This window comes from Pogona vitticeps, chromosome 1 (genome assembly GCF_051106095.1).
Source record: "Pogona vitticeps strain Pit_001003342236 chromosome 1, PviZW2.1, whole genome shotgun sequence".
In the NCBI taxonomy this organism is placed as follows: domain Eukaryota; kingdom Metazoa; phylum Chordata; class Lepidosauria; order Squamata; family Agamidae; genus Pogona; species Pogona vitticeps.
The window spans coordinates 318852098-318861424 of NC_135783.1; the positions used below are offsets into that span (position 1 = coordinate 318852098).

Here is a 9327-nt window from a genome sequence, read left to right on the forward strand (position 1 = left end):
ACAGCATCATTTGTTTCTCCATTAACTACTAGACAGATACCAAATGTGGGGTGACCTAAAGAGAATATATATGGTGCTGAATAAAGGAAGCTATAGCCTTGATGTGCAAGATGAAAACAGGGCTATTTATGATAGGACATTTTGGGGGCCATTATCACAGGGTCACCACAACTCAGATGATGACATGTAACAGCAACAAATTATACAGCTTTTTGGTAGAAACACCAAAGCACACTTGATTATCGTAACTGTGTAAAAATCTAGCAGTACTCCCAAATACTCTAGACTGGATAATTCAGGTAATAGGACTAATCACCTCAAGATAGGGCTGTTTAAAAGAAAAACGGGGTACCTGCGTAATATGAGGGAATGCATTTATGGCTTATTTCCATAGCTGATAGGAGTCTTAAGTGGAACTCTTGAGTGCAATTAAAATAATAACACATTAGCAAGACTCCATACATTAGATAAATATACAGAAGTGAGTAACTAAACTCAAAATCCTCTGATCAAACACAAATAAACAAGAAAACTCACCTCTACTTTTGCATTTGTGGAAATAAAAACACAGGCATTATTTGGAAAAGTTCCTTTTGAAAATGTGTATGTGTGTGTGCACGCATCCTTGTGTGTAAAATCAAGGAGAACTGCTTATCCAAACCAATTGTGCAAACTGACATACATCAATTGGTTCAAACGACAAGAAGAGAGTGCTTCTCATCCTTAGGTCCTCAGGTATTCCTGTAATAAGACTCCCCAAAGCCTTCACCACTAGCTGTGCTGGTTAGGATTTCTGGGAGTTGTGGCCCAAGAACATCTGGGGACTCAAGGTTGGGAACCACTGATTCAGACGAAATATTGAGAGGTATTTCCTGGTATGAGCTGTTTAACAGTGGAACACCCTCCCTCAAAAAGGGTTAAGGTTTTTAAGTAGAGTTTGATGACCTCGAATCAAGGATGTTGTAGTAATTGATGTCCTGTATTGATGGGGACTGGATGATCCTTAAGGTGCTCTCTAGCCCTTTCTCATAGAGGCGGATCAGGCAGCATGTGGCTATCCAGATGTCATTGGACCACAACTCCATCAGTAACTACCACCATAGCCAATGGTGAGAAATGCTGGGAGTTGCACATGAACATGTAGAGGGCCATAATTTGCCTACTTTTGTACCCCAATGGATGTTAAAGCTCAACCCAATTCAGAACAATGTAGCCTCATTCTAATGCTAGCACTCACAGAATCCTTGGATTCCCCTTTCTCATTAGCCTTTGATGCAAGGGAAATTTGTGGACTGGAGAGTGAATAGCTCCTCAATCTGATTTTTTCAGAACAGATACCCCAGTGCTCCAACCACAGGTGGCCTAAGACTTAAAATCTAAAGATACCAGAATGTTGTATCTTTAGATTTAGGGCCAGTATATACTTGTAGGCACATTACTCAATTTTCCATCATCCAATGACTCATTGTTGTATGTGTGAACAGACTCCATTAACAGAACTGTATCTGAGGTGATATGAATAATGCTACCTGTAGTGTTTGATCTGTGGTGAGAGCTAATTCATTTTCACCAATAGAAGCCACTGTTGAGTGTTGCTGTCATCTAGTTATGAATATTCAGATGTGTGTATTGATCCTCACATGGAGTAGCACAACCTCTTGAATCATAGGAAATTATATTATGGCATACTATTTATCTACCCGTGGATTAGAACAATCTCTATGTATTTTCCTGCCTGAAGTAAAGCAGCAGCTGGTGCCTTTTCCCTTCAAGTCAAAATACTTAATAGCCAATCCCAAAGTATAAGGGGGAAAATACTGTCCCCTTAGTTAATATGACAGTATTAATATTTAATATGACATTGGCAGTCCCAATGGTAACTTGATAGTCATAGCCCCAACGTAAAGTGACAAGCAATGCTAAATCTAACCATATTAGTAGTAGTACCCCAAAGCAGAAAATCCAGCAAACATCCCCTCGCAATCCCTCATAATAAAAATGCAATAATAGTATGTCTTAATTATCAGCACTTCATTCCCTCTCATGATACCTGTCATTTTCAGCCTGTGGTAGGACTCGTCTGCCTTGTGCTCTGACTGGCAGAGTCTTTTCTCTGCCACCTGCCACTAGGTTCTTTAACTGGAAATGCCAGTGACTGAATCTCAGATGTTCTGTATACAAAGTTTTCTTCTCTGCTTTGTTGCTTCTGAGATGGAAGAAGCAATGGAAGAAGAAATCAACACATATGGAGGAACTGCCTCAGAAAAGCAGACGCCCATGCCAACTGGGAGTTTCTGAGAGCTGAGCCCCAAGAGGGAACTTTTTAAAGTATTTGTTTCTGAGATGAATTTATTTTTTTTAAATTTTGCATTGTAGAAAAGCATCTGAAAAACTGCCAAAGAGCACCTTACATTCTTCTGGAACTGCACATCTACCATCCACATCAGCATCTATGATGGGCATGTGAAAAATACAGATGGCTGTTTTGGATTTTGGGTATCAGATCAAAAGACTATGATTTATTACCACTGAATACCCATCAAAAGATACTGTACAACTGTTCTGTCTTTCCCTTCACAGTAGATTTTCTGTGGCAAGAAAAAAAGTGGAACAAGCAGTGAGATAACAAAGGCAGGTAGCAAATGGAAGGTGACATACACAGTCTGGGACGTACACAGACTAAGACATTTTGCTACCCAAGGCAAAGGCAAGATGGCATGCCTTCTCCCCCCGTCCCCCATTTCAAGTGCAGAAGCTGAAACGAATTGCAGCTAAGTCTTACTTCAGTACTGGCAACAGGATAGCATCCTCTGCCACACAGGGTATTTGATGGAGTTGTTCAGAAGAGGGGATCGGTCAGGAAAATTCAGCAAGAAAGACCCATGATGCCTCTGAGGATCTGTTGCCTTGACTGTCCAAGTGCCCTCTGTTCTCATGTTTTTGAATTATTACTGACAGAATAGAAAGAAGGCATGGGGACAATGTCTGGTGGGCTTAAAGATGTTTGAGTATGGCTCATAATGGTTGGGGCCTCAATGTTGGCTGAGTGTTGGCCTGGGTATGTTCTTTTCTGGAAATATACCTTCCAGAGGTAGTTGGTCACAATGCCTAGGGAATTCTAGGAGTTGTAGTCCTAAAATGTTATTTTCCCAAACTCTGCTTGCTACATACACTCCCTGTTACTCTTCCACAGCTGTTTATTTTCCAGGTGTTCCTCTCCATTTTGCCTCTCCCTATATTTTGCACTTTGGTGGTTGAAAATGTGGTTCCTAAAGGGGAAAATGCCAAGTAAATATATGTACAGGTGCAGATTCTCCCCTAAACCACAGAATGTAGGAGGGTGTTTTTTTGAATGAAGTTTGACTGTAGGCATCCAGTCTACACAGAGAACCTTGCAACCAGCACTGACCCAGTATAACTTTTATATGTCTCAGATCTGAAACCTTCAGAGAGAGATGCCTTGATCTTAATTTTTTTAAGTCCAGGGAATAAAGCAAAATGTGACAATCAGAAATCTGCCTTGTAAAAGTGCTTGTTATACATCTCTCTAGGGAAATAATTTCTAAAATACTCAAAAGATACACTGCAGAAGGAAGAACCATTAGTAGCAAGAAGGGTTGAAACAGAGTGGAAGAGAAAATTAAATGCAAGTTTTCAGAGCAGTGTAATTTTAGAAAATGGTTAGTGCAGGAATGAAGGAATAGTTACTGCTGAGCTTCTGAAGGATGAATTAAAAACAACATGCAAATTATCTTTAACACAATCATTTCATCCTTCCCTATTTACTGTTTAACCCACTTCCATCTTCTCAAGTTTTCCACTCCAAATATATTTCTAATTTATTTATTTATTCATTTAAAATATTTTTACTTCATTTTTCTCCTTAAAAAGGACCCAAGGGAGCTTAAAATAAAACATTTAAAGCTAAAAACAGTAAGTATACAAATACTTAAAAGGATCAAACAAATACCATACTAAAAAATCGTAAACAAAGCAACACCAAAGACTCATTCAAACCAGTAAGCCACACTGTACTCCCCATGAGAAGATTAAAACAGGAATTTGTAGTTTCAAGCCTACATTTGGAACTTAACCAGACAGGATACAGGAGAGGCTTCAAGGTGACTGGAGTGCTGGGCTGGAGCATACTAGGATGAGGAACAAGTTACACATCCCTCCACATCCCACATCCCAACCACTTCCAGTAACTTGTCAGTTTTTGGTGTCCACTGGAACACAGCTTCCTCTGTAATTTTCCAGGTTCAGCCCTTAGAAGTCGTTGAATGTGTGTGTTTTCTTTCTACATGTTTTTGTGTGCATGTAATCCTATATGAAGCATGGCACGAGACTTTATATCATTAAGTTACAGACAAGGCTGGCAGTGCACACAGCAGCTGCCTGATATGGGGAGGCATGTCAAAATATATATATATCATGCAGGATGATAATGGACCATTTTTCTCTATGCAGTCAAGTGCCACATAGAAATGCCCTTCTTTACTTAGCTTGTTGCATGTCTTTTCTGAATTTACAAGGTAATCCCAACCTTACACCTTAGAATTTTCACTGAATATGAGGTAGAACTACACCCATGTGTTTTTCCTGTATTGTCTCTCCCTCATCCATTTGACATCTGTGTCATCTGCCAGTGCCATGTTACCACCTATCCAGCTTCTATGACAACTGATACTACTTCTTCTCCCATCACAGCTTGCCCAGCCATTACACAGAGTGAGGACAGCTGCCTCAAGCCGCTGATTTTTGGTGTGTCATGGAAAGGCAGGAAATTGTTAGATATTGTTAGTAATGGATGAATAAAACTGGACATGTTTAGCTTGGAGAAGAGAAGTGAAGGCTGAGAAATGATATAACAGCTATCTTCAAATATCAGAAGGGTTGTCACACAGGAGAGGTAAAAAGGGCTTGTTTTCAGCGTAGGAACTGAACCAGAAAAAAAGAGATAACAAGAAAAGAGATTCTGGTTATACTGCCAAATGGTAATAGTGATTTGACACTGGAGTGAACTATCACGGCAAGTGGTGGATTCTCCTTCAAAGATTTTGAGACATAGATTGGGTGACCATTTCTTGTGGATGCGTTAGTTTGGGGACTGCTCTGCTGGCAGGTGATTCATCCAGATATGCCCTTGGAGTCCCTTCCAGCATTAAAATTCCAGAGTTCTATGATTCTATGATTAATTGATTTTGTACAATCAGCGATGTAAAGAAGTGCTTGTGAGATTCCCTGTCTCAGTGTCAAAGTAATTTAGTAAGCTTGGCTTCTGTGCATCCTGATTTTTTAAAAAAAAGGTTAAGGTGATATATTCTGTGGTTCCTCAGGGAGCAGAACATCTTGAGCTGCCCCTCCCCTCCCACTTTCAACACTCCTCCTGCCTCTACATCTCCATCCTGAAATGGCTGGACCTCCAGAAGATGGGGCAGGAGTTTGTGACCACACACCTCCATTTCTCCATTTCTCATTTGGTTACAACCCACACTGGTCTCTAAATTTATTCACAGCTTGGGCAACTGTTGCAATGGGTTATGACCCTTTACAGGTGAGTTACCATAAAGATATAGAAAACTACATTTACCTCTTTGTAGTAATCCTATCTAAGATTTTTTTAAAAATCTGCATTGCTCCATTTAACACTCTTCAACCAAGTGCAGTATACAGGATAATGTGGAGAAAGACAGCAACTACCTGAGTAAAACTAGTCAATCTGGAAAAGAAGGAACACGAATATGAAGTAGCCCCAAGCCCACAATATCAGAATTTATGATTCACATCATCTCAGGGAAGAGGTGCAGGAGATGCTGGTCTTTACAGAACTGGCTGGGGCTAAAACAGGGTAAAAATGAATGTGTGGAAAAGCAATCAGGTGGCACAACATAAGGCATTTTCATGCGTAGTACTAAACATCTTGGTACACTCTCACCTTGTTTGTGTGCATAACTGTGCATAGGTGACTGTTGCTTGTGTCATCCAGAAAGCAGAGCAGAGATTTTTTTTCAAAAATAATAATACCCAAGTATACATTCTAGATAATGTTAATTTTATATTCATATTGCAATACAATTTAAGGGGAAAGGGCAATTTAAACCCTTAAAAGACTTCTGATATGGTCATAATCTTCAGATGCACACTATGAAACACACATAGAATGTAAGCATTAAAATATGCCTGCTAGTTTCTGCCATCAACATTCAATGGATCCTCCTGATCCCAAGGAGTGATCAGGAGTATGGATGAGAGTGGGACTATCCTGGCATCTTTTGTGAAATCTTACTTGCATGAACACACTCATCTTAGTCAATGCTGGAGCTGCAAGTAATTGTCTCTCGCTACCTCTCAATCCCGGCCCCCCAGGCCTCGATGCTTATAGAGGGTTCCTTTGCCCGTTATGTTTCATTCTTAGCTGTTGTAACAAAAGGGAGCTACTGTAGTTTTAGGTGGCATGTATGCACTTCCTAGTGGCAGCTGTATCTAAGTGATAACTGAAGTCTTCGGCTCCAACAAATCTCAGGCATCAATCATGTGCTATCCAATTTACCGCTTAGTGAACTGACACAATATTTGGTCTGGAATATGAAACAGTGGGTTCAAGTCTCCAAGTGTGCCAAAATACAATCCACAAGGGATAAAACCTTAATAGTCTGTTCTCCTCACTCTGGTCTTGTAAAGGCAAAAATGAACCAAGCTCCTTAAAGCACCCAGAAACGACTGGCAATGGATCTGCCCAAGGGAACCATTCAATAGAAAACTAGTTATGTTTCCTCTTTGGGTGGATGGGGAGGTTACTGGTCCTTCTCTCAAGAAATGTAAGTGTGGGAGGTTAGCAACAACCAGTCTCTGCCCTCGTCTTACTGGGATCTACTGGGTCCCCAACTTTAAGTTTCTCTTCCTTGGTACACTTGCTTGGAAGAAAGGACTACTGTATAGACAAAAGTGGCGCTTAATTCCCAGTAAACACTGCTGGGGGTGGTTTGTCCGGCTGCAAACCGGGGCAGACTGACCCGGGAGTTACCACCACGGAACTCCGAGGAACTTTGAACAGAGAGAACCCTACTAGGGAGGGGCCTGTACGTATTTTTCGGTTTTTGCCCGAGGCCAAACTAGCTCTCCCGTCTGGAGGAGACTCCCAGCGACAGGTGTAGTCCGCCTTGGGCTCCAGAAACTGAGCGGGTCTTTTTATACCGTCCGTAGCCACCGTCCAGGAAAAGGCGTTTGAGGACAGGCCGGCTGCTCTGGGGAATACCCAGGCGCCAGTTCCCGCCTGAGCCCTGACTGACACCGCTCCTCTCCCGGAGGCCAGGGGGCCAGGAGCCCACCCGCTCGGCCTTTTAAACTCGGCCGACGCACAGACCGTCCGCCCATCATCCGGGGGGGGCACTGAGCCTGCCTTCCTCATTCCTCGGTGAGGCTGCCGGTAAAGACCCAAACACCCTCCAACTTCACGGAAAGGCGCCGTCTCAGCCCCGCTCCCCCCCCCCCCCGGCGATCCTCCAGGCTGACTCCCCGTTTCAGATCTCCTTCTTCCCCCTCCCAACCCCCTCTTCCACCATCCGCCTACCCCACTGTCCGCGATCCTTTGGGACGGCGGCGGGACGAGCGAAACTTTGAGGGTCCCTCCGCGCCTCGACGGCACCCGAGCGCAGCCGGGAAAGGACCACGGAAACGACCAGGGAGGCGAGAGGTCGGTCCCCGAAGCCTTACCTGAACTGAAGAGGTGGCCTCACCCGCCGAGCTGGAGCCAAGAAGCAGGCGGTAGGAAGCCGGGCACAGGCATGATCCCGGGGTGGGCACCGTCGGTCTTCGCGCCTCTTCCCACCTGGTCAGCGCGGGAGAAAGAGAGAGAGAGAGAGAAGAGAGGAAGAGAGAGCTCTTCAGTAGCCAAGAGGCGGACAGAGCGTGAGGCAGAGACGACCCCGAGAGAGAGCGCGGCCGCACAGGCGGAGCCAGAGCTGAAGATGTGCCTGAATGAGGCAGAAAAGAGAGACACACATACAGAGAGAGGGAGAGACCACTGACGAAGATGCGCTTTTACGCACAGCCCTCCAGCTGCAGCAAAGCTACTCGACGCCTGAGGGCGAGACGAGAGGTCCTCGCTGCTCTCTCGTTCGCTCTCTCCCTTCCACAGTGGCGAACCGCGCAGCTGAACGCGGGCGTGGGTTCCCTTCGAGTCCTCCTGCCTACCCACACCCACGCCAGGCGGGTTAGAGTCTTTGCGTTTCCCCTCAATGATCCTGCCCATCCCCCGGGACCCGAGAGCAGTATCGGTCTTCACAGATCAACACCAACCCCATAGTAGCAGAGAGAAGGTGTAAGATTTGTTTTGGATGATTAAGATCATTTGTCTCCTCTTTTTTTAAAACCCGTTTTGTGTTTTGTTTTTCTTAGATAGCTAGAAGATATTTCAGCAGCCCAGTTTTATATGAGCATTATAGGTTTACTCTCCCAAATAACCCAGTGATGGGAATTTTACTCCCAGGAAATGAAGCGTGGGCATGGAGCTATAAAATGGTTCAATCTGCACATTTTCTGAATCATTTATGGCATATATTTGTTTATTCAAGACAAATTAAGTTTTAAATAGGCAGTGATCTTTGGTCGATTTATGGCAGTAGATGGGAAGATGTTTAAGATTGATGAGGGAGGCTGTGTGAATTTGTGCTGCCCAAAGTGAAAATGTTTTTTGTTTATTAACTGGCATGCATTTACTCACAGCTGGCTTCCCTCAAGGGAACTGTTGGATAGCTCAGTGGTTTAGATACAGTATCTAGTTGCAGAACCAAAGGCTGGGAATTTGATTCCCGACTGTGTCTCCTTGGCAGGATCTAGACTTGATGATCTATAGGGTTCCCTTCCAGCTCTGCAGTTCTAAGATTCTAAGAATATTGTATTAAAGACAAATTTAGTAAAATAAAATGTGATGGATTTCTCAGTAGATGTTTATAAATATATAAGTATCCTGAAAACTGCAGTGGAAATCATTTTCAAGTAAGTACTATTGAGCCTTCCTCCCTCCCCCAAGTAAACGTGTGGAAGATTGGGCTGCACAAAAATCTTTAATAGATGCACTGCCATAATGGTAAATCAATATATAATACTATTCTTTAAATAAAGAATATGGTTGCTAGTCAGTCTTTTCCCCAGTGAACTGACAGCCAAACTACAGGCAGCTTTCAAGACTTTCTTCTCCCACATCCCAAGAAAGATTCCATCAGGAATGGGGGGAGGGAGAAAGGAGGGTAGATGTTGAAGAGATTCAACATCTGGAGATGGAGATTCTTTCTTTCTTTCTTTGACTAACTGGATTCCTCTGGG

At 43.3% G+C, this 9327-nt stretch overlaps 1 protein-coding gene across 1 annotated transcript in view; it reads right to left on the reverse strand.

Annotated features, from left to right (window-relative positions):
• The window catches only part of SYNDIG1L (synapse differentiation inducing 1 like), a 63189-nt gene extending 55053 nt beyond the window's left edge, over positions 1–8136 (reverse strand). Inside the window, exon 1 of the mRNA XM_020793933.3 lies at positions 7717–8136. The gene's annotated coding sequence lies outside the window, so the exon portion shown is untranslated. The remainder of the gene's footprint in view (positions 1–7716) is intronic.
• Positions 8137–9327: the final 1191 nt, after the last annotated feature.